This window comes from Crocodylus siamensis, chromosome 4 (assembly GCF_052110815.1).
Source record: "Crocodylus siamensis isolate JL-2025a chromosome 4, ASM5211081v1, whole genome shotgun sequence".
Classification (NCBI taxonomy): domain Eukaryota; kingdom Metazoa; phylum Chordata; order Crocodylia; family Crocodylidae; genus Crocodylus; species Crocodylus siamensis.
In genome coordinates this window covers 29,908,029-29,935,015 of record NC_143398.1, presented here as the reverse complement: position 1 = coordinate 29,935,015, position 26,987 = coordinate 29,908,029, and the positions used below count along the sequence as shown (strand labels likewise).

Genomic DNA, 26,987 nt, shown 5'->3' with positions numbered 1-26,987 from the left:
GGTTAAGGTCCCGTAGCCTCTCTCCGTAGGGTCTGCCCTGCTCTCCCCAGATCATGCGGGTGGCCTTCCTTTGGACCCTCTTAATGCTGCCCACATCCTTCCTGAAGTGCGGGTCCCAGAACTGGACGCAGTACTCCAACTGCAGCCTGACCAGTGTCACATAGTGGGGGAAGATCACCTCCTTGGCCCTGCCTGAGATGCATCTGTGGATGCATGACAAGGTACGGTTAGCCCTACTGACTGTGACCTCGCACTGTTGGCCCATGTTCGTCTTGGAGTCAATAATGACTCCAAGATCTTGTTCTGCCACTGTGCCCTCGAGGGAGGAGTTTCCCAGCTTATAAGTGTGCTGCTGGTTCCTACTGCCCAAGTGCAGCACCCTGCAGTTCTCTGTATTGAAACCCATCCTATTTTCATTAGCCCACCCCTGTAACCTGTCCAGGTCCTGCTGTAATCTGTCCTTTCCTACTAGTGTGCCCACCTCATCCCAAATCTTGGTGTTATCAGTGAATCTGAACAGGCTGCTTTTGACCCTGTCGTCCAAGTCACTAATCTAATTCTACTTTCACTTAATGCTGAAAAAAAAAATGAGGAAGTATGCTGAAGACCAAGCATCCTTTAAAATAAGTGTTAACTATTTATAAACTAATTAACTCTAAACATAAAAAAAAACAGAATATTAATGTATATGCAAGAAAACAAAAGACTCAAATCAGCTACAATGAACATGCTTCCATAATTTTGCAACCCAGCTGACTTCACATTTCTCAGCTGAATAAATAAAAACAAAGCCAAGAAATAGTTTGGGATTAGTAAATTTTAAGAACAGATAACACTGCATTTCCAACTGCATAATATATTTAAGGAAAGTAACTATGTGCCTAAATTGGAATATTTATTATTTGGAGACTGGGGCAATTATGCAAGTGGCTCTTCTCTCTGTTTGAATATAACAGACAAATTAAATGTGGCTTATGTTTATTAAACATGGTTTGCTATTGTACCTCTACATAAAAAGGGTAACAAAGAGTCACTTGCTTCAGAAGGCTAAGTCTAAACTAAAGTTGTGCTCGATCACCTTTTGCTGGACAAGCTACAAATGCAGTGTTGCCAACTCTCATGATTTTTGGAATTGTTCTTAAAGTCTATGCTTTGGGAATATGAAAAACTTAGCTTTTTCTTTTAGCTAGCTAGCTAGCTAGATATGGCAAAGCACTGCCATGATGGCATGGATGGAGTGGGGGGGGCCAAGGCCAGCTCCAACCCCACCGTCATGGCAGCGCTCCACCATGTCCAAGAACCAGGGCCGGGAAAGAGGCAAAGCCAGCGGTGCTGGAGGTGGTGGTGGTGGTGCAGGGTGCTGGTGGAGGGGAATGGAGGGGATGGTGAGGCAAGCTTCCCCCTCCCCGGGAGGCGGCGGGGGCACTGGGTTGTGGGTGATAGCACTCCGTCCCTGCCCCCCATCATTCTTACAATGACAAAAATTATGGGAGTTGGCAATACTGCAGATATTACACTGGACATTTTAGGTATACAGCAGCGGTCATATTCAACCTGTGGAATCTTAATAAATGTTTTTAAGTATACTCTAGGAAAACTAATTACTAAATTCTAAATTAGATAGTCCTTTGGATCAATAAATGATCTTGGATCTTGCTACCCAATTCTCTAGTCCATATTCATGGGAGTGGTATTAAAAGCTAATTCATAGAGAGGTAGATACATATCTTCCCTTTTAAACTTATTTCACACTTTTCAGACATAACCAGAAGAGACACTGAAAAATGGTGATAGGAGAAAGCCAAATGGTTATAGCAAATAGAATAGAATTTACCCAATTAAGTAAAGGTTTTGGGACAATATCTGAAATCTCCAAATCCTTTAAAGCAAGGGTGTTGAGTTACTGGTGGCCCATGGGAAGATGTGGCTGGAGGAGTGGCCTGTTGCAGGATCTAGAATCCTTGGGTCCCAGTGAATATGGCAATTGGTGGCAGGAGGGCAAGGGCAGGCTGATACAGCCCCAGTTGTCTTGAAGCTGCTTTGTTTGATGCCACTGGCATAACCCTACCTGCTCAGATGCTGGTTCCACTGCTCCCCCATGCTGCAGCTGCCTCTGACAACCTCTGAACTAGCTGAACACAGCTTACTTCACATAACAGCACTTACCTTCTAACTCCCAAGGTTCAATACAATGAAGACAAGATGTCTACACACATACAACCAGAAATTTTATTCTTCTGAACTTACAGTTCGCACACACTCAGCAAAGACTAACTAGAGCTTAAAAGCTAAAAATCAAACTATTCTAAATTCACTGAGCATGCTCAAACCCCTGAAAGCTCCTACACATATGTAGATAATGCACATGCCCTTATGCCATTCCCACAGATAGGCTGAGGATAATCCAGACCAGGATCACAGGACTGAAGCTGGATCTTCCCTGTAATGACTTGTGCTGCTATCAATTTAGAAGCTCTATTCCCTCATGAAGTAAGCTATTGCTTACAAAAGTTTATATTCGATTTAGTTAGTCTATGAGGTACAACTCTACCCTGTCTTCTGCCTTGTTTTCACTGAGGCAGGGCTGAAAACTGGAACTAAGAGCAGGAAGCCTCTCTCTCCTATATGCTTAACAATCCCTGGTATAACCTCTCACAGGTTATCTTGGAACCAGAAATTTGTGATTTGTGTTTGCATAGTATATATAAAGGTGATTGCATAATAGCTCAAAAATAAAGTCTTAGTCTTGTATATTGTGTGGGGTGTGGCTGGTGTGTATGGTTGGTGTGTATGGTGGGGTGGGGGCTTTGTGAGATTGTGTGGCTGTGCATGGGGAGTGTAGGGTATGTTGTGGAGGTGTGTATATATGTGGGGGGATTTTGGGGGGCCAGGGTGTAGGTATGGGGTTTGTGGGGTGTAAAGGAAGGTGGGAGGGTGGTGTTCTGACACCCCCACACACAATCCTCCCCGTCATGCATAGCCCCTGCTGCTAGCAGCAGCAGGCAGTAGGCCCTTGGAGTGCTCATGGCCCATGCAGGTACTACCACCCAGCAGGATGTGGCTCCAGCCAGTTCTGGGAGCTACACAGAGCAGTAAGGAATGGGGCCAGGCCAACCCACCTCTATCATACAAGGCTTCCCGCAGCGCATGTGCAGCTCCCAGCATTCGCGTGCCACTGAGGGGAAGCCCCACATGATAGAGCCAGCTGCCTTTCCTGCTCATTCACTGTAGAACGAGCTTTAGTTAAAGCACCCCTGCCACCATTTTGAAGTGTGGAATACTGAATACACATGATGCTGCAGGCACTTTAAGTAGAGTGGCTCTAAGAGCCACTTGGATTAATCCACCATCCCCTCCACCCCGGAGGATGCATATAGGCACCCTTAAACACTGAAATAAAAATCAAGAAAAGAATGGAGTTTTAAGATGTGGTGCATAGATATATTTCCATTAAAAATAAATTAATAAAATGTACATTTAGCATACTTTAATGAAAAACTAATTTTTAACTCCTGAAGCATTTTAAAATTGATGATGCACTTAAAAAATATGGAAGAAACAGGTTTCAGTTTGTTAAGGTATCATAATAGACATTTACTTTTTAGACCACCTTTACATGGTTTTATTTCAATTCAGTATTTAATACTACATACCAGTTATCTAGACATTACTTTAGGCTACACAACTATTGCAGCTAAAGAAAATGATCTGGGACAAAGAAGCACATGGAGTGCTGTCCATTATGAATAACAATATATAACACTGTACCCAGAATGCATATGTTGTTTTTACTTTTTTTAAACAAATTAAGCTTCCAATAATGATTTTCATTTTAAAATCTTCTCATCGACCCCTGACTAACACCTCTGTCCTCAGTGGCTGTGTGCTGAAGGAAGAACAGTCATTTCCCTTTGTATTACCACTTAATTACTGTATATATTAAACAGTGCATCCAAGGCAATGTTTTCTGTATTTAAGCATAAAACTTTAAAAAAAAAAAAAGAGAGCAAGCTTTGGAGCCTTTTACTTTTTCACTTTCTATATGATTAAAGTTCTTGAATGCCTTGTGGCCGCTATCCACTTTTCATATATAGTAAAGAATGAATACTGTTCATCAGTCCATTCTCTAGGTAAATTTGGCAGCAAGTTTAAACCACTGAACTTGGACATGTTAACTTACCATAGGTACAAAAATGTCATAATCAGACACCTATACTGCTGACTACTAATTGAATAATCCTCTACAACAAGAGATACAGAAAAATGCATTTTCTTTCACAGTATATTTTGGAACATTATACAGGGATTTTGATCTCCATATACCAGATAATCAAATCTCATCTGATTACTTTGAAAGAGTGGTAAAGAGTGGTAAACTGTTCCAAATGTGATACCTTGCCAGCAGTTTTTAATAAGTATAATGAATTCTTTTGGATTGCTTCCTATTCTAAACATATTGAAAAATAGACTTCTAAACCTTAAGTGTTATTTGTAATTTATGTAGATTGGAACAGGAAAAGTATAAATTAAAAAAGATTCATTCTTTCTACTTTATAGGTAATTGTGAGCAGATGCAATCCCATGGATAAAGGTAATTGAGATAGCAATAATTCTAAACCTAAATTTTCCATTTTGCTGCAAGCACATGTAATGAATAAGCAGGAAAGTATAATTCTGTCATCTTTCAGACTTAAAAACATTCTTACACAAAGTACTTATACAGCAGTTTATGATAATAAAATTATCCTACAGTTGCAAAAATGATAGTTCTTATATTAAAATGCAGAAGAAATCATAAGTATCTTTGTTTAACGCTTTTTTCCACACTTTCAAACCCCCTATTTACAAAATGAAATTTTGCTGAAACAGGTCTCCTTGATTAAAAGTAAAAACAAATTATACAGGCACATCCAATGTCAGGTGTATTATAAAATGTATTACATATAATGTGTATTATAGATACACAGTGCATTTCACTATATGATACATATTTATTCCAACAGCTAGCAGAATCCTACTGTGTAGCCTACCTTAAATAAAGGGAAAGATTCTCTGGTATTAAGAGGAACTTGGGCTTCTAAAGGAAATTTTATATACCTCTCTCTTGTATTAACCACTGTATTTACAAATGCTCAATCATATTGAGTGAAAAGGCTTTAAAAAATCAGCCCTAGTAATGGCATATTAAGATAGTATGAATGGGAATCTTCAGGTGGAGATTAGAGAAGGTTTTAAACTTGAAGTTAAGAAGCCGATTGCTTATATATTTTGATTAAATCAATACAATACTTTGTTGGGGCTAAATAATGTTTGGATTGGAGATCCAGGGAACCAGTTTAAGCAAACAAAAATAAGGGAATGCTAAAATACTCCTGAATAGAACCGGAGTTCAACACATGCTTTTACATCTCCTCATTTAGAACCCAAGCACCCAAAATTGTGGTAGATGCCACAAACAGGCAGATAGTCCCTGAGTCCTTGCTTCAAGATCTAAATCACAAAAGGCACCAGATCCTCCAACACACAGAGAGAGGTAGTTAATACTGTTAGTCTGAAGTCAGGCAGAAGGCAGGGAAGAGTGGCATCTAAGTAATAGGCATCTGTCTGTCTGACAAGACAAAAGAACTGTGCTGAGTAAGGCACAACATCTTTGGGTGTGGCTGTAGAGCCCAATTCTTGAGTTACAGTCCTTTCTATGCTTATCATATATGAAGTTTGTATCAAACAATCCTGAATGTGGTTTGGGGTTCTGAGGCTTCTTCTTTCCTCTGTATCTTGGGCTGCTTCTTTCCTCAAAAGCCTTCATTCCATGCTTAACAGACTGATGCCAAGCACTTTGATCCTCAGCAATTTTCTCCCAGTCTTTTGGCTTGGTGTTCATTACCTTTATATCTCTTTTGCAAGCATCTCTGAACTGGAAGTAAGGATACTTATATGGTCTTCTTCCTTGGGTGTATGGCCATCGTCCATTCTCCACAGATGACCAAGCCACTGAAGTCAGTGCGGACTAAGACAACGGATGCTCAGTGTGATGGTACATTCCATGACTTCACTGTAGGCAACTTTCTTCTGCCAGGAAATTATGATGTAGCAAAGGCAACAGAAGTGGAAGCTGTTGGGGCACTTTTCTTGAGTAAAGTATATTGTTCAGGATTTGCTGCCATACAAAAGGGTGAGGATGACAGAAGCATGATATACTTTGACCTTGGTCTTAACAGTCAGTTTGCTGTTCCACACTTATTTGCTCAGCATGCTCACTATACCTGAGGCCTTGCCAATAAAGGTATTTAGTTCAGTCTTAAGTGACAGGTTGCTGGTAACAATGCAGGCAAAGTCCATAAATCTATTTACAAAATCCAATACATTTTAACCTATTTTGATCAATGTTCTAGCCCATAACATTGTTCTTCCTGATGCTGATTGTAAGATCAAACTCTTGGTCAGCATGAAAGAAGGGACTGATGAGGTTTTGAAGGTTGCTTCCTATGCGGGCTATCAATGTAGTAATATCAGCAAGGAGCAGTTCATGAACCAAAAGTCTCTGCACTTCAGTCTTTGCTCTAAAGTATGTAAGGTTGAATAATTTTCCACCTGAATGTGTCTGTAGATAAATTCCTTTGGTGGTGGTCCCAAAAGCATACCTCAGAAGAGAAAAGCAAGCCCCAAACAGGGTCATGGTAAGGACACATCACTACCTGACTCCATTTCAAATCTCAAAGGCTTCAGACATCGATCCATCATAGCTGGCTGTTCCGCACATTCCATCATGGAGAGTTCTGGTGAACAGTTAATCTTTTCCAATAACTGGAAGAGAACTTTTCTGCTGACAAGGTTGAAGGCCTTGAAAGTGACAGTCTCCTTTGTTTCCTACCTTTATCTAGGATTTGCCAGAGTGGGAATATAATATCTATGGTGCACCTACTAGCTCTGAAGCCACACTGTGACACAGGAAAACACTCTCAGCAAGGATCTGACATCTTCTGAGCACCAGCTGAGTGATGATATTTCCAACAATGCTTAGTAGTGTAATGCATGGTAGTTGTTACAGCCACTACAGTCACCTTTATTCTTGTTCAGAGCAACTATACTCTCATCTCACATACCTTGTAGCACTGTCCCTACAGTCCAGTAGTGAATAAGAAGCTTAGATAGGTAGGAAAGAAGTATAGGTTTCCTGCACTTGATTCCTGCAGGAATGCCCTCTTTTTCTAGGGCCTTGTCAGTGTCCAGATTGTTTGTGGCCTTACATAAGTCCTCAACACTTAGAATACTATCAAGCTCTTCAAGAACAGACAGCTCCCAATGAAGATAAGGGCTGTGTCAGTGATGGTACTTTCCCTCAAATGGAGTATACACTACCTAAGTCAGAGAGGCATAAGCTTTCATAAGCAACAGCTTTGTCAGATGTTACCATCTGTTTAATGTTACTATCACAAGCAATCTCAATGGTTTCAAGCTAAGAAGTCATTGAATGCAAGTTAGGAGCATGTATGTGTTGGCAGAACCAGGGCTAAAGGCCCCCCAAGACATTTGATTAATACCAAGTCCCCAGAACCAACTCTAGGTGTCACTGCACCAAATCATATAAATTTTATTTACACTTTACTTTTTTACACACACACGCGCGCGCACGCATGTGTAAATAAAAAAAGAGCTACGTTTTTCACATTTCCAAAGTGTAGACTTTAAGAACAGTACAAAAAATCAATGAGTTGGCAGCAGTGTGTGTGTGTGTGCGCGCGCATGTGTATGCAGAGGGTAAATAAAATTTATATGATTTGGTGCAGTGACACCTAGAGCTGGTTCTGAGGCCATGGTGGTATCAGTCGGTGGTAATTAACGCTGCTACCAGTCTCCTGTGGCCAAATTTCCCACACAGGCCCACATAGCTGGATCGGGCCTCAGCCAGGCTGCTACACCATGCCTGGATTGGTCCCTAGCCCAGTGCAGCTAGATTGGGCCTACAGACCAGATCTGGCCCACAGACCAACCTGGCATCACTCATCCATCCTACGTGACAAGAATGATGGCAAACCACTGGGCTAGGCTACTGTTTTGCATTTGTGGAAAAGAAACCATTCCAATGGGAGGATAAATTATTTAAGCAAAGAAAACATTGCACCCATAAGAAATTCCTGGTACATTAAAGCCTATAAAAATTGTGATGTTTGGTTAAAGCAACAGGGATAGACATAGTATCAATATGTAATCATAATACAAATATGCTGGCCAAAAAAAGAGTTGAAATTAAAACAAGCATCAAAATTGAGTTGATATATTAGTAAGAGAACTAGCATTGCTATAAAGCCTTAGGAAATAAAGCTTATTTGGAAAAGAAAATCAAAACAGCAGATGATGTCTAAAGTCTATTACAGATATACTGGCAAACCATCCTCATATAGATGCAGAATATACTGGCCAAGCAGTGCTTCTGCCAGTACAGCTCATGCCAGTTCCCCCCGACAAAATAAGTTATCCAAAATAATTACAGTTACATTAATGTGACTGTTAGAACATTAAAAAGTATTTTAAAAAACACTATACACAGCTATAACCAACATATTGACAAAAGTTGCTAAAGACAGAAACTTGCAATTTAATGCACTCCACCCAAAATAGTACCCAATTTTACCCCAAAGCAATAAATTACCTAAAGTTCTGTAGTAATGCCAGTTCTTTCTCTATACATTAACACAAGTTGTGATATCTGTTTTGATTCTATCACTTAGCTCACCAGCATATCTACATCAAAACATGGTATTAATAACAACATGCATCAGTGCTTTGCTTTAATCAAAAATCACAATTTCTACAGTACAATAAAGCTAAGCCTATAAGTTACTTTTTGGTACAATTTTGGGTACCGTAAATTAAAGATTCAACATATAAAATTACACACAAAATACCAGCACAACCTAAGAACGATTTTACATCAGCATGATTTAAAAATTATTAAAAACAGAGTCAGACGCACTCTAATTAGAATACACTTTCATTGCGTGTAATAGCAGAACAATCAAAATAGGTGAAAACAATATTTCAAGAAAGTATGTTATTAGCATGAAAGATATTTGACCTTTACATTACCTGGACAGAGAGGTGCCACAGTGAATGTTAACAGTGAACCAATTTAAGATATGTTCTTCCCCTATAGCTAAATTTATTTTAAACTATAAGGTATTAAATCATTCTCACTTCACACATTCACACTAGAATATAGAACAAACTAACAGAAGTGCTTTATAGTTCTGAAAAAATATGAATAAAAAAACAAACCAGAATATAGAAGGATAAAATTCGTCACAGAGTGACCAGATTTCAAAACGTTGTTTCTGCTCTTCAAATTGTAGCATCTGACAGTTAAATAGCAGTGATTATCAATGTAAGGCCAGCAGCTGCCTTAGAGGAGATGGTTAGTACTTCTGGAAAGATGCACTATAACAAATTACTAGTACTCTACAATTTTCTCAAATTTGTAGACTCTAATCTCATCCAGTTTTGCAATTTACTTTAAATACAGAGAGGAAATATTTTTGTCTTGCTTGCTTATTTCAGCAAGATGATTTTGGTAAGTGGTACGAATTCTGGGATAGCCTCAACAGAAAGAAAGAAAAATATTTTGTTTTCCTGTATTTTAAGCTATATAAAATATTACTGACCAACAGATTTTGGGATGTTGAACAAAAGAAAAATACATATGTGAGGCAGAAGCAACCCACCTGCACAAAATTATATATATAGAGAGAGATCTGTCAAGCTAGGCATCATGTTACACTCAGAAAGGCATGTTACTGAGAATAATCAACATGGATAAGTGGCAGAAAATATTACAGCTCTGCTTCTGAACTAAATTTTTTTTTTTTCACCAAAGGGTGAATATACTCTAAGGATTCGAAAATAAGGGCAGAACATTTTAAAATGAACAATGCAATCTGATAACATACAAGCAAGGACTCAGCCCTGGACCTTTTATTGTTTAATATCTCCATTAATGATTGAGTGAATGAGTTCAAGAACATGTTTAGCAAATGTGTAGACAACACCAAGATGGCTGATGTTGCAGACACTGGAGAGTAGGACTAGGGATTCAGAATGACCTAGACAGACTAAAGGTTCACAATCAATCAGATAAAACTCTGGCAGGAAAAGTACAAAGTTGCATTTAGGAAGGAATAACTGCACGTACACATAGTGACTGGGGAAAGATTGGCTAGGCGGCAATACTGCAAAGGAGGATGTTGGGGTAACAGTGGACCATAAGCTGAATATGAGCCAGTGTGCTCTTGTTGCAGAAAAACCAGCAGCATTCTGGGTTCAACTAACAAGAGCACCACTTGCAAATCAAGGAAAGTGATTCCTCCACTCTATTCTGCACGGGTGTGGCCTCACAATAATGCCCAGTTTTGGGCCCCCCACTTCAAGAAAGATGAAGACAGATTGGAAAGGGTCTAGCAGAGAATAAAAAAGAATACAGCTCTGGGAAGCATGACTTGTGAGTAGGGACCTACCCAAATTGAGGTGCAGACAGATGATTTCATTGCTGCACCAGCTGCCATTTTTCTGGGTTTACCACAGTGGGCCATCCCCATACCTCTGATTGGACAAAGGGTCCTAGTAGTCCCACCTCACACCACAGATTGGCAAATGGCCCAAAACTACAGCATAAGTCTCCTCAGGCTGTAGCATGTGGCTGCTTAAAAGATGGCACCCAAACCCTCTCACTTCCCTGACTGGTGCCTGTACTGAGCCTATGTCACAGGCTCAGCCTCTCATTTGCTCCCTGTCACACTGCACTGTCCCCCCGCCCCCCAGCCCTATGTTCCAAGGCTGGAGCACTTTCCACCCTTTTGCTTCCCAGTAAGGTTTGTTGGGGGGTGGTGACTGTTGTTTTTTGTAGCAAACATGCCAAAATCACAAAGTCCTCTGTTTTTGTGGAAAATACCTCACCTTGCATTCTCCGCAAAAAATGTGAAATTACCATTTCAGTAGGTCCCTGATGCACTTAATGAGGAAAGGCCAGAAAGCACTAGGGCTATTTTAGTCTGGAGAAGAATACTGAGGAGGGATTGAACAGAGTCCAAATACCTGTAGGACAACTATAAAGAGAACAGAGATAGCCTGTTCTCTGTGGCTGCTAGGGACAGGAAAAATGACCTGAAAACTGAAGCAGAGGAAATTTAAGTTGGAGATTAGGAAGAACTTTCTGAATGTGAGGGCAGTCAAACACTGGAACAGGCTACCTAGAAAACTTGCTACCTCTAAAAATATCAAGAGTGCATTAGGTAGACACACAGATCAGACATCTTAGGTAGGGATGATTCTGCTTTCAGAGAGAGAATGGACTAGACCTCGTGAGGCCCCTTCTAGCCCTGCTTTCCTGGAATAATATGAAGCATCACCATATTGTAGTATTTTAAAGGATAAATAAGCCCAGAGAGAACCAATCAGAATAGATCACATCTCAATATTTTGGCTTCAAGAAAGCACAGATATGAAGTTAGAAGAGACTGATAAATGTATAAACTGATAGTAATTTTGCTGCTATCTTTGTTGCTCCCAGGATTCTTCTTCATATTCTGTACATTAGAAAAGAGAAAACAGGACCAACGTATTCAGGGCCTGCCTAACTGGTCCACACTCGAATGGAGTTATCAAGAAATGTGATAAGTTATAAGGACCTCCCCAAACAGGTCAACAACGGACGCACTGATAAAGATTTCCTTGGCTGATATTGATAGCCAATTATTCACCAGGCATATTGGCTGATACTGATCAGATAACCAATTTACAAGAGCACAGCCAGGCAGCATGGAGAGCAACTCCCTTCAGGTAAGGCTGTGAAGGCAAAAGGGCATGGGGCAGGGGTGCATGAGAGGGGCAGATCAAGGCCCCCACGGTGAGCGAGTGGGGCAGGGGCTGGAGCCAGGAAAACTTCCAAGCCAGGGCAGTGAATGGGACCCCAGGGCCAGAGCGGGGAGCGGGACAGAGCTGCAGGCGACTCGTCCAGGGGATCAGTATACCACCACTTAAAAATGGCAGCAGGGGCACTTGAACTAAAGCTTGTCAAATGAGCCGCCACCGCCAAACCAACAGCCACCACCATTTTTAAGAAAAGGGATACCTTTAGGAGCTCCCAGGTCAAAGACATCAGGGCAAAGAGCCCTGAGCCTGTAGTGGGCAGCACACCTCCACCCCGCGTACAAATCTAGGGAATACGTGCCCCCAATGCCTCCCCTGGAGGGTACACACAGTGGTGGGGAGCCACCTCCCCTGCTCACCCCAGCTCTGGAGTCCCATTCACTGCCCTAGCTGGGCAGTGCTCCCAGCCCCTACCCCACTCCCTCCCTCACAGTGGGGTCCTCAATCTGCCCTCCCATGCCCTTTCCCTCCCTCATGCCCCTTCTCCTCCACAGACTTACTTGCAGGAAACTGACCCCCATGCTGCCCAGCTGCATTCCTGGCCACATACATGCTGCAGCTGTGTGCATACACACAGTGTCTGAGGGCCCCAGACAAAAGGCATATTATATTTAGTGGTGACATTATTGGCTACACTGGCCAAAAAAAGCCAACAGCCAATAATGTTAATTTTCCTTTCATCTGTGCCAAGCTGATATAGCACTGATATATCGGTGCACCTCTAAGGTCAACAATAACATTCAGAATCTAAATGGACTGAAACTTACTCCTTGGCAACTACCCTCAATGGTTTTCCCACATAAAACTAGTTTCTTACTTGCAGCCAGCAAGAAATACTCACAAGAAGCAAATCAACTTGAAAAATACAAGCAAATCCTGACTCAATTGAGCAGACTTAGCTCAAGCACAAACTGGGCTGCCAAAAACTTATATATGAAAGGACACATTTTGCAAATGATTTGCATTCAGTGAGTTTTACCCAATAAGCTGCAATGTTTTCCCATAATACTATGCCAGGTGCTCTTCAGACTTAATCTGAGAGTTTAGAAGCTCCCTGGGTAAACAGTGCTTCTCATTTTTCCTTTTTTTTTTTTATGGGTTGGTTTAAAAAATCATTTAGGTGTTGAAGATAATTCTCACAACACATAATAAAATAACTAGACAAATGCAATTAGCCTCCTCTTGTTGGGGCATAAAGGGTTCAACTAAGCATAACTAATGTCAAATCATAAAAAATCATAATTGAATAAGTTGTTTTTCAAACTCATTTGTGAGACTGCAAACAAAACAATTTTATGCAAATAAAATTAGAACCAGCACTGAAACCCACTGGTCCAAAATGTAGCTGAATGACAACTCTTATATACAGCACTACACATTAGCCTATTCACCCAGGGCAAATCTTATTCCAAAAAAGATAGATCGATGTGTACTCTTGCCTCAAACAACATTTAGATATTAGACTATAAGCAAAAGATCAAATAATGATTAACTATGAGAAGCAATAAATGATTCCTCAGAAAACTAAAGACTCACTATTAGGTAGCTGTAACTACTGGCACGCTACAATTTCCCTCCATCATATACAAATTTCTACTTACAAGGCAGAAAAAAAACCTTTCATAGACTACCAAACAAAACACTATATAATACATTTCAGCTTCATAAAAGGTAAAGAAAAGTTTGGCACAAAGCATCTTGAAATACTGAATTTTGAAGTGTGCCCTTGTTACAAAGAAGGCTAACAGCATACTGGACTATAGTAGTAGGAGCGCTGCCAATAGACTGAGGGAAGTGGTTCTTCCCCTCCATGCAGCAGTGGTGGGGCCACATCTGGAGTACTGTGTCCAGTCTTGGGCCCCCACTACAGCAAGGATGTGGACAAATTGGAGAGAGTCCAGATGAGGGCAATGAAAACGGTTAGGAGCCTGGGAAACATGAGTTCTGAGGAGAGGCTGAAGGAGCTAGGCTTATTTAGTCTGGAGAAGAGAAGACTGTGGGAAGGGAATAAACAACCTTCAATTACCTGAAGGGTGGCTACAAAGAGGATAGAGCTAGATTTCTCAGTAGTGACAGATGACAGAACAAGGAGCAATGGTCTCAAGTTACAGCAAATGAAGTCTAGGTTAGATATTAGGAAAAACTCGCACTAAGAGGGTAGTAAAGCACTGCAACAGGTTACGCAGAGAGGTTGAGGAATCTCCATCCTCAGTGATTTTGCAGACCCAGTTAGACAGAGCCTTAGCTGGACTGATATAGTTGGGGATGGTACTGCTTTGGCCAGGGGGGTTGGATTAGATGACCTCCTGAGGTCTCCTCCAACTCGAATTTTCTATGATTCTCTTACATACAACACACCATTTACCCAACATCACCTCCCCCCCCAAAAAACTGGGATAAGTATTTTAAGCAGGAAAGCAGTTTTCTTCAATAGAAAAGAAACAAGCATGGAAACACTGTGCATGCCATGCAGCTAAGATGTCTGCCAAACTGGAGGAGTCCCAAGTTAACTCTTTCACCGCAGCAGATACTGGCTGAGCATTGCAGCCTGTGCCTGAAGCAGGAAGTGGATACTGGTTTGAATTTTGTGAGGCTTGTTGTGTGGAAACGGCACTTTATTTAAAGCAACTTATATAAATAATTACTAACAGTAAAGAACTAACAGTCTAACCCTGTGATAACCTTGTGATTAAGTACCCCTGTAAACAGAGAATCCAAGAAGTGTGGCATCCCAAGAGACCACTTGGATTAGGCAGTGGCAGCAGGAAATCATGATGTTACACTTCCTGAACAATCTATGTTCCCAGAAAGACTTACTCTATACCACACAGTTTCATCCTGGAAAAATCTTTTTCTCTACGTTCTACTTTCCAATAACAAGGTGTATGTTTTAATTGGGGGTATATTTTATGGGAGAAAATATGGTCATTGTTGTGCTTTTTTTTTAAGGCTCCCTGAAGCTAATACACTTTAACAAGTGTATGGATGCAGTTATGATGCCAGAAATAAATTTTGGGAAAATATCAGATTGGAACCATGTCTACTTTAGATGCGAGAAATATCAAATGCAAAGCCAAAACACTCCAACCTTTCCTGAAATATAGTTATTCAGTAAGTATGTGATACTGTTCCAAAGAGAAAGCAGCAGTGCATAAATTAACAGAATTAAATTTTTCATTATTGTTTGCCTTCATAATTCTGACAACCTTTTATGGCCAAGTATGGCCTGAGAAGCTTCACTTTTGTTGAAGACTATCAGCACAAATCCTGTGCACAATACAGTTCTTATAATTTAAGAAAGACTTACAAAAGTTAGCTCAGAACAAATGATGGCCAAGAATCTGTTTTTTCACTGAAGAAACAAAAATCAACCTCTAGTTATGAAGCATTCTAATTTCATTTTATAAAGAGTTTGCAGTTTGTGTAATATTATCTTTACCACAGTTGTGACCATGCCAGTTCCAAAAGCACTTTGCACTTTCTGGGGAAGAAGACAAGGGACTACTTTTCACTCTTGTAACATAGGACATTGTCTCCATGCAAATTTCATAAGAAATTCCAGGTCAAATGATCAGTAATTACCACTGTTTGTACTGAAAATCTTTATTATGAAAAAGTAGCAGATGTTAATATTTTCTATTCCTTCACAAAGAAAAATAGGTATTAATAAATATTATTCTTTTAAATTAAAATTCGTTAAATAGCATAACCACTAATGAAGCAAAATGTGGACTTGTGCTTTAACTTCTTATTCTCTCTCAAGTTATTTCAAAGACAATTTTAATATAATTATTGACTCATCAATAATTGCAGCTTTCTACCCAAGTGACATTTTAAATTACAAGAATACAAACATTTCTGAATCTCACCTTGATTAAAATACATAACATGACAAAATTAAATTAAAATACAACCCATCTTTCAAGCATATTACAAAAAAAGTATCATTCCTAAAGAAATAAAACATACAGTTATAGTGAAATAACATTCATAACTCCTCTAGAGAGTTTTCTTTCCTTACATGATAATTATAGGTGTGTGGATTTAAGGACAGAAGGGACCATTCTGAACACCTAGCTCAATTTTCCACTCAATTTTCAAAACACCCCCTCTCTAAAACCTTAGTCTAATTAATTTCTTACAATGCATCAAATTATATATACACACACACACACACACACACATTATATACATACATATACATATATAGATACACACACACGCACACACATATATATACACACACTAAAATCAAATAGATATGAAGTGGTACATTAAGTGAAATATAGATACAGGTACCAGAGAGAGAGAGCCCCTACCCTAACACACAGCAAAAAGCATCTCCTTCATCTGACTTATGCCATGTCTCATGGATTTGATCAGGCAGGGGCAAGACTTCCTGCAGTATATGCTGTCCAACCTCTCAGGAGAGAGAACTAGTAAGGCTTATGCCCTGGGACAGAATTTCTCAAACCCTCACAACCACCTATGAGTCACCTCCATTTGGTGTGGTGCAGCTCACCCTGACATGCCCCCTTACTCTGCCAGACTCCGTGCATTTCTCTGCACCCCACCTCCACAACAGCAAAGGTGCTTGCTACCTCCCCAGCCTTCCCTGATCTGTACCAAAGACTGATCTTACAACTCTTACTAAAGAGATCACTTGGCCCTGTCACAGATTCCCATAGGCAGCATTGACGGTCAACAAGCTGCAAAGATCAAGTGGACAGGACCTGTGGGGGGAGTGCAAGAATTTCCAAGAAATTTTGGAAATATTAGCCTAGGGCACAGGTCAGCAGGTAGAGGGGACCTGAGGGCATCCTTTAAGACAGCACTTAGAGCTTCTTTTACCCCTTGCTCTGCCTTTTTACACCACTGAGACCTCCCATCAGGCCAAGCTGCAGTGGAGGACTCGCTCTTAAAGCAGCCACTTCCTAGTCTAGCCTGTACAACATCCCCAAGAAACAGGCTCGTGGAACAGTTCCACCTGGAAGTAGTAGCAGCAGCAGCACACCACCCTTGAAAGAGTCACCCCTCACCTTGGCTGAGAACCATTGATCTAGCCTGACCTCTCGTACCTCAGAGAAGATAATATGTCACAACCTATTTTCTGCGTCAATTAAAATTTCTGCTTTATATACAGCTTTTGTGGAAAGATAAAAACTTTAAAACAGAATTTAGTGTAAGTAATGGAAAAACCACAGCATCCCTTAGTGTACTCTTCCAATACACAATTATCCTGACAGATAAATATTCTATCTCCTCTCCAGGGCCCAAATAAACAGTGAAATAGAGAAATATGATTTCAAATTAGAACAGATGCCTTAACTTTTTAGTTCTCTATCTACTTCTATTGATAAATTCATGAATAATTTGTATTATAGGGCTTAGAAAAACATATTAAAATTGTAATTAAAAAAAACACACCTAAAATGTAATTAAACTAAAATCCTGCAATTCATAACGAGGCCTGGCGATTCCAGAAAGGAAGACAATAGAAATGCAAACTATTTGGTGTTTGTTTCCCCACCCCAGTCAAGTCCCAAAGATTCCTCATAGGTAGGGGTCTACTGAATTCAAGGAGGTGGCCAACCAATTTCACAGGTAAATCCCAGGGCCAGCCACCATTTTCACAGCCTGAGCATAGCAGCCCCCTCTCTCACATGCCTCTGATTAGCTGAGGGGCCTGACCACTGCTCACAGCTTGCCACATTGCCCAAAAACATGGGTTAATTACCCTGATTAAGCCTGGGGAAGCCATTACTCCACATGTTAAGGGTGAATTAATGGCTTCCCCAGGTTTAATCAGAATAAATAAGCCATTGGATATCCCCAAGAGGTGGGCTTACTGCAAAATAAATAAATAAATAAACCAGCAACAACAAACAGAGAACCTGCCAAAAAAAACAATGTACCAGCCAGCAGAGAAAAGGGTGGGAAGCCCTGCAGTCTTGGAGCATGGGGAAGACGAAGGGCAGAAGAGGGACAGGGGGGAGGCAGGGCAGGGCAGGGCTGCTGACAGCAGGAGGTGCGGAGGCTACAGGCAGCTGTATCGAGGTCCTGGACCCACTGTAGCAGGCAGCTGAAAGGTCCACATCGCCCCAGCCAGGCTCAGCTGGACCGGGGCTCCACAAGACAGGAGTTAAGCCTCCCACCCCACCGCCTCCTCCTCCTCCCTCCCTCTGGTGCTCCAAGACTGCAGGACTTTTCATCCTTTTTTTTGCCTGTCAGTAAGTTATTTTATTTTATTTTATTTTTTAGTGAGCCTGACATTTTTTCATTTAGCTTTTCCCAATTTCACGTTTTCTAAAAATCGTGCAATCCTGAAATAACGCAATCACAGATTCAGGAGGTCCTTATTCTTGGGGACTGGGTATCAGCAGTAGTCCTCCTACATGAAGTTCAGGGGCAGACAGAGAAACCTTAGAAGAGAAGAGGAAGAAAGAAGAGGATCTGGGGAAGAACTGAACTCAAAACAAGCCAGCTGGCCACCTTCAAAATCAAAAGGTCAGGGAGCACAGGTCACTCATTTTTCTGTCTACACTCCACCCAACAGGACAAGATTTCTGAGACTGTAGAACTTGCATCACTGATGAAATGTATATGCATTGACTGGCACAATGGAAGCAGTGGGGAAAAGAATGAAAATTCAACAGGATATTGGTTCCTTTGGATCTAGTAGGAGGAAAAAAAAAGTAAGTAAATAAATAAATAAATAAAAAGTTGCCACTGCTATTTTACAGACTATTTACATGGATATCTCCATACCCCACCCCATGAACAACTTAAATTGGTTTACTGCCAGTTTATGGCAATAAATCAACGTGGTTATCATGCCACATATACATATATGAAAAGTAGGTCAACTACAGAACTCTCCCTTTGCAGGCTACAGTCAGCACAAAAGAAAATGGTTTATTAAAATCAGGCTGCCTTCAAATATGTATGCATTTGTGAAGCATAACTTCGTCACAACTATGCACAGAGCACAAACTCACATTTCCTGCTATAACTTCCAGGACCAATTTTATTTATTTTTCAGTGTAAAAAAGTCAAATCTTGCCCAGCTTGGAGGGCTCAATTTTCCTTTTAAGAAAAGTTCTTAAGACTGACATCTGGGACCTTTTCTTGGTGGCTGCAGGATGCTGTCTGAAGCTGACTAACAAAGAGAAGGTGTTTTGATAAAGTTGAGATCTCTTACTATTAGCTGAATCTGCAGCCACTACCCAATTTCTTTATACAACATAATAAAACTTAGCAATATATTCAGAACACTATCCACAAATAGCAGGGTTCTACCTTAGTTGATGGAAAACTGTCAAATTATTCCTTTTTTACTCCTTTTAAACAATTTAAGGCATACAAGAATGACAAACCATAGTAGAGGTTTAACCAGAAGACTCTACAGGAGAAAATTACCAATCAAATTGTTCACAACAGATAATCAAAGTACAACATTCCATGCATCAGAAACTTTGATAGTTCTCTTTAGAGAACTAAAGCTTTGATTACTGTGTGGAAATCTGGGTCTCTGCATCAGTGAGCTGTATACATCTTGAAAATGTAATTAAAGTTACATGATTTTTACAGCTTTACTGAAGTAGCATAATAAATGTTTCTTATAAATATTGTAAAATCATAAATCCTCTGAAATAGAAAGTTATAATCCCTACAGCTGGCAAACAATTCCCTTAGAAGAAGACAGATAGAGATCACTCTGAAAATTCTGTATCTGTTGTAGTCCATGTCCCCCTTAAGAGTTAAGTTGGGGAAAACAAAGAGAAATATAGCTAAAGAGCCATAACATATTTATAAGATAAATACCTAGACTCTAAAAACAATTATTATTTTTTCACATGCTGGTTTTTCTTTGGTAAATAAATAGTGTTCAGTGGCAGTTAAAAACAAAAGCAGTTAAAAATTAAAATTGGACCATATCATGATAAACACCACGGTCAAAAATCTGCTTTTAGTTCTCCTGGTTATAAATCTAGCATCCATTCAGTTGACTTGCCCTAAATTTATGCCACTGTAGACCAGAATTTTTAATAATGTCACATGTAGTAAAACAGACTGAATTATACATTTTTTAAATAATAATGCTTACTGAATATTCCAGCATCAGCATATCCTTTTTTTTAGACACTATTATCCAGAATGGTAAAATACAAACCACTACATACAAGAAACCCACGGACCAACATACATATCTGCACTGAACCAGCAATCACCCTAAACACCCCAAGAAAGCTGTAATATACAGCCAAGCCCTCCGATACCACCAAATCTGCACTGAGGAGAATGCTCATGACCATCATCTCACAAATCTCAAAAGGACTTTCACTCAACGAGGACACTCCTCCAGAGATAGATCGCACTGCTGAAAGAGCCACCTGGATACCACATGAAGAACTGCTGCAGTACAGGGGGAAAACCTTAAACCCATATGGCAAATCCTCAAACAATTGCAACCCATACTGGAAAAAAACCCAGTTCTCAAAGAGATCTCCCCAGAACCACCCATCCTAGCCTTCAAACAGCTACCGAACCTTGCCAAGCTTATCACCAGAAGCAAACTACCTATGGCCCAAAACACACTGAATGGATCCGGACCCCACTGGGGAAAAAAAATGTAAAAATTAAAAACACATCTCCAACACTCCTACAATAAATACACCCCACAACAGAACCATCACCATTCCTGGATTCTACACCTGCACCTCAGCCTCCAAAAATGTAATACATCTCATCCAGTGCACTAAATGCCCTGATAGAAAATATGTAGGAGAAACTAAACAACAACTGTGTACCAGAATGAATGCACACCAGAAATCTATCAAAGATAAAAATACCCAGTTATCTGTGGGAGCACACTTCTCACAAGACAACCACTCTCTCTTCTAATCCTGAAAGGGAATTTATGAAACACTTTCATAGACGAGCCTATGAACTTTACTTCATAAATATACCGGATACAAAAAATCATGGACTAAAATGTAGCCATTGGAGTTATCCATCTGATAATCCCAGGTAACGTCTCTACATTTTACCACCCACAGTCTATCACCAGGTCTACATTCCCCCTTTTCCCTTCTCCCACCTACCTGTCTCATCCATGGCCTCTGATACTCACTGCCATATATCTGTATTTTCACAGACCTGCATTTTGCATATTGGCTTCTATTCCATCCAGGAGAATACAAAACAACAGCAGGCTCTCCCTATGCCTGAAGAAGGGTATCCTGTGCCCAAAAGGTTGCAAAGAACAATTTTTCTAATTATTTAGTCTAGTAAAAGCACATGAGACAATTCAACATTTTGAAATTTTACTCCACTGTTTGAAGTCTGACAAGTCTATTACAGACTTGAACTATTTCTCCCAAGCCCCTAATATTTTAAAGTTTCATTAAAATCTGTCTTGGAGATGTATCACACAGAGAAGAAACAATGTGGAACTTACAATAAGAAAGATCTGTAGTATTAAAAAAAATAGTGGCCTATATTCACAGGTTATGTATCCCAGATGACGCAACTGCAGGTGTTTTTTTTTTTCCTTTGAGGACCTAATTACTGTCAGCACACTCTGCGTCTTCAGTTACTGTATTTTTTATTAAATTACTAATTGCTATTAAAATGTAAGCAAATCTGTTTCTAGTCATCCATTTCTCTACCCCTATTAATAAAGAAGTTTAGTTCATTCCTTTTTCCTCCAATAATGAAGATAAAATTCAGAAAGACTTCAACTGCAAAATTTGACAGCTAACTGCAATATCCTTGGAGAGCAATTTAAACATGTTTAAGTCTACATTTAAAACCTGGATGTTTTTTCTCCCTATGTTAGTTCAAGCTCAGTTTGAAATTATTACTTGGGGTTTAATTAACTCTTAATTTGGCATTTACACTTGATCACGAAGCTCCATACTACAGATTACAGCAAATTAGTGGGAAAACTATCCAAATAATTCATCCGAATATGTCTGCAATCTCATTACTTCCTGGGTGGTTAGAAGCTTCTTGTGTATCAAAGTGGAATCATTTGCACTCGGTTAGAATGCCAGTGAAAATGAATAGATGGCTTCACTTCTTCTTTGTTCCTTCTCACTTTATTCGAGTTTTAAAAATCACTGATGTAGTAGAACCACCAAGTTCCACATGGCTATAATCTGTTCTTAAAACCAAAGACGACAGATTATTTTGCCAAAATCAAATTAAACTATTATCCTCACTGCTTACGGTGCGCAATTTAGCCACCACTTTACCATAGTCAATTTTTCACCTCTCTTACAAGGAACAGATATTTTACTGAATGACAACAACCAGTGTAAAAGAATTTAATCTAATTTCCAGCTTCCTGGAGAAGACAAGACATTAAAATGACTCCTAGGTTCCAATGCCCAGGTCTTTAGTTCTATAGTCTTTGTCTGAAGAGCACTAGATTTTATCCCAATGACTGCAATATGAAGAAACAACCAATACCTGCGATTTTACATGCATTAATTTCAGAAGTTATGTAAAAAAATTAAAGCTCTATTAAAATTTGTAGAAAATTGCTACCAAACTTTTACACTGTAAATCGGGGTTTCATACTAGTGACTGCCATTATCTAACAGTGTTGCCTATACACTTAAAATTGTGAGCTGGTACCTCCTAGTAAAAGCAGCATGGAGAAGTAGGAGTGGAAGGGACCTCAGGAAGTCACCAAGCCCTGATAAAGGTAGGATCACCCCTGTCTAAACCATCCTAGATAAGCGCTCATCTAATTTGTTCTTCAAACTCTGGGAACAACCAGGAAAAACACAACAACCAGGCACGATGACCAAAATATCAAAAAGCACCTTTTAACTTGCCACAGGTAAAGAGGACAGACAATAGCACTGTGAGTATCCTATTGCTATAAGAACAGGAAGTAATTTGTTAAAAGAAAATTCAAGACATTCAAGGATAAGGATCATACCTTCCCCACCCCAGCCAACTACAGAAGAAAGCAAAACAAAATCCCCAAAACCAACCGACAAACACAAAAACAGTTTGTGCCACTGACCAGAGGGGAAAATTCCTTCCTGAACCCAAACATGGCAACAAGCCTGACCCTGAGCAGAGGAGCAAGACCCTATAATCCAGGATTTTTTAAGTCCCAGTAGGAACATAAAACCAACACAAAACCCACCAGACACCAGTAGCAACAGAAAGGAAAATAATTCCTTCATGGCTTTACATGGTGACTGGCAAAGCCCAGAAGCATACCATAACTAGACATCTTCCACTCTGCACTGAAACCTGGGGACCACAAACACAACCCCATGGATCACACCCTGACTGAGAAGACCACGTTGTATCATTTTATCCATAGGCGATTCATAGGGTGGGCACGGGGAGGGAGGGGGGGGCAGAGCACATGCCCTCCCTGAGATTGGCCGCTGCCAACTCCAACGCCGGCTTCTGTGGGCAGTCGCTGCTCTCCACACCCCCGCACTCCCCACCGCTGCTGCCGGCTTCTGCGGACACTTGCCGCCGCCGGCTTCTGCCAGTGGCCGCCGATTGCCGTTCGCAACCCCTCCCCCTGCCACTGCTCCTGCCACTGGCTTCTGCCGGCATTCGCCATTTGCCACTCCACTGCTGCCACCCACAACTTGTGCCCCCCCCAGTCTCGGAAGGCACCAGTCGTTCATGATTTTATCTTCTCCACAATCTTATCACAGTTTCTTTAATCTTTCATAATCAAGCTGGTGTAGAGCTCTGCCTCTTTCTCATGTTGCTGAGCCTGCTTCCCTCCCATTTCCTCCTGCTCTGGTCTAATTTGGGGGACAGCGATTTGATTTTCTGATTCGGATCGCTTTCCTAGTTTGATTCAACTGAATCTGAACCTAAAGATTCAATTCTGATTCGGAGAATCAGCGATTTGGCCATAGACACAGCTTTATGTTTTTTCTAGGTTCCTCGAGATACCAGGCTTGGCTTATGAACGTTGAGATAGTGGGGCGGATGGACCATCCCATGGAAGCATGGGGGGGAAGGTCCAATGCCGAGCATGGGGGGAACCCCCCCGCACCTCCCTGGCTCAGCAATCAGCTATGTGGGGACACCCCCTCCCCCTGAACCAGGAGGCACCAGTTGGAGAGCTGAGGGGCAGGGGAGTGCCCTGAGCACTCTGCAACAGACCTGAAAGTAGACCAGAAGTAATTCTGGTCCACTTCCAGGTCTGCCACCAAGTGTGCAGGAGACCCCCTCCCCCCCCATCATGCTCCTGTCTGATTCTCCATCCACCCCAACATCTCAATGTTCACGAGCCATGCCTGGACCTTGAGGTATGTAGAAAAAAACGTATGAAGCTGTCTATGGCTGAATCATAGAATTTCTCCAAATCAATTCAGAGGCTTCTAATTCAATTCGGAGAGATTAATGGGTCTCCTGATTCGATTCAGATTCGGAAATTCGGCCACGGAATTGGGCTGAACCTCCTCCGAATCGAATCAGCAACTGAAGCATTGCACATTCATCTTTCAGCAGTCAGCTCTTTATAAGTTTTCATGTCAGCATCCATTTTCTTCACGTATGGATTCCATGTGCCCTTGTATAAATTCCTTTAGTTATTGTGAGATCTCAGGTTATTAACAAGCTGAGTAAAGCACTTGTTTTGGGAGTCAAGTCAGGCATCCACAAACAATGTGTTAAACTGAGCCCACTGGGGGATGGGGGGACTACTGTCACTGCTCACCCACTGAGGAACCCTTGCACAGCCAGCAGATCAAGGCACTTAAAGGAGCCCACCCCTGCCCCAGCCCTGGAACAAGTGGTGGGTAAGGCAAGGTCCCCTAGAGGGACACTTCCCTGCCTGTACACAAATGCCAGGAGCATGGGGAATAAACAAAAGGAACTTGTCCTCCTGCTTAACATAAATAATTATGACATCACAGGCATAACGGAGACCTAGTGGGACTCCACCCATGACTGGGCTACAGGTATAGAAGGCTATATCCTATACAGGAGAGATCAAGTGGACAAAAGGGGTGGGGGTATAGCCCTCTATGTCAAGGAAAGCTACATGACCCTAGAAGCTGACATTGGCGCTCAGGGTGGACAACTGGAGACCCTCTGGGTGAAAATCCATGGGGAACACTGTACAGGGGACACAATGGTGGGAGTCTATTACAGACCTCCTACCCAGGATCAAGAGCTTGAGCAGGAGGTCACCAGGGAATTGGCTGAAGCTGTGCACTCCTGGTGCATGGTTGTTATGGGAGACTTCAACTACCCTGACATCTCATGGGAAGAGCGCTCAGCCAAATCAGAGCAGTTGCAAAGCTTTCACTTGTGCATAGATGAGCTCTACTTGATGCAAGAAGTTGACAGGCTGACGAGAGGTAAAGTGCTGCTTGACCTGGTACTGACTATGGGGGACGACCTAATCAGTGACCTAACAATTGAAGGGAAGCTGGGTAACAGTGATCATAAGCTGATCACCTTCACCATGCACCGTAAAACCAGCAAGTCAGTCAGCAACACAGAAGTCCTCAACTTCAGGAAAGCTGACTTTGACAAGCTCAGGAGGTTTGTAGGTGAGGCCCTAAGGGACCATGACCCAATGGGGAGGGGAGTTCAGGAAGAGTGGTTGCTCCTCAAGGGAGCAATCCTGGATGCACAAGCAAAGTCTATTCTGTCTTGGAGGAAAGGCAGAAAAAGAGTAGAGTAGCTCCCTTGGCTTTGCAGGGAACTAGCAGACCTCCTGCATCTAAAAAGAAAGACTTACAAAGGATGGAGGACAGGATCCACCTCCAAGGAGGAATATTCTGCACTGGCCCAGATCTGCAGGGAGCACACCAGGAAAGCCAAGGCTGCAACTGAACTCCAACTAGCTACAAGTATCAAGGACAATAAAAAGTCCTTTTTTAGATATGTAGGGAGCCAGAGGAAAAGGAAGGGCAACATCGGACTCCTGCTAAATCAGATGGACAACTGACAACCGATGCCCAGGAAAAAGCCAACTTGCTAAATGAGTACCTTGCATTGGTTTTTCACCAGTCCCAAGGGGTGTCCCTGCCCATTACAGGACAGGAACACCTGGGTGAGGTTGACCTCATGAAGGAACACCTTGAGAGGCTGGACACCTTCAAGTCAGCTGGCCCTAACAGCTTACACCCCAGAGTACTCAAGGAGCTGGCAAGCATCATAGCTCATCCCCCGGCACAAATCTTTAAGAACTCTTGGTGCTCTGGTGAAGTGCCCAAGGACTGGAAGAAGGGCAATGTGGTGCCTATCTTCAAGAATGAGAGGCAAGTGGATCCAGCTAACTACAGGCCCATTGGCCTGACCTCTATTCTGGGGAAGATCTTAGACAAGATTATCAAAGAGTCCATTCTTAACAGACTGGCCGATAGCAGCATCCTGAGGGATAGCCAATATGGGTTGTTGCGGGTAGGTCTTGCTTGACCAATCTTATCTCCTTTTACGACCAGGTGACCTATCACCTGAAACAGGGAGACTTTGACTTTAAAAAAGCTTTCTTAATGTTCTCTTAATGTTGTTGAGATAGGCCCAAAGTTCAGTACACTTCTCCGAAAGGATCCTGCAGAGTCTGAAGATTTTCCCCAGAATGCACAATGATTGTGCAGTCATCAGCATATTGAAGGTCAAGCATGGTTGTTTTGAGTACTTGGATATTTGATCAAAAATGTCCTAGACTATAGAGCCCTCCATCCATTTGGTATTCTATGTCAATTCCAGAAGGAAGGTGACCCTTAATGAGAACCAAGATAACTGTCAAAATATGGACAAGAGTTGGGGAGATGACACACCCTTGCTTAACCCTAGTATGGATCATAAGCAGATTTGTTTCCAATCTGCTAGGTAGAACTGTCACAGTTATCTAGTCATAGAGAAGCATCAGGACCTTGATGTACTTTTCCAGACATCCAGATCTGGCCAGTACTTTCCACAGAACTTCACAACTAATGCAATCAAAGGTGTTGGTAAGGTCAGAAGGGCATATACACATCCAGGTGGTCTTCCTAACACTTGTCTTCAACCTGGCAGGCAACAAAAATTATGTTAACTGCACTCCGGGATGGCCT

At 41.3% G+C, this 26,987-nt stretch overlaps 1 protein-coding gene across 2 annotated transcripts in view; it reads right to left on the bottom strand.

Moving 5' to 3' along the window:
• Positions 1-26,987, bottom strand: part of TBC1D22A (TBC1 domain family member 22A) — a 449,980-nt gene that overhangs the window by 169,821 nt on the left and 253,172 nt on the right. The gene's annotated exons all lie outside the window — the stretch shown is intronic.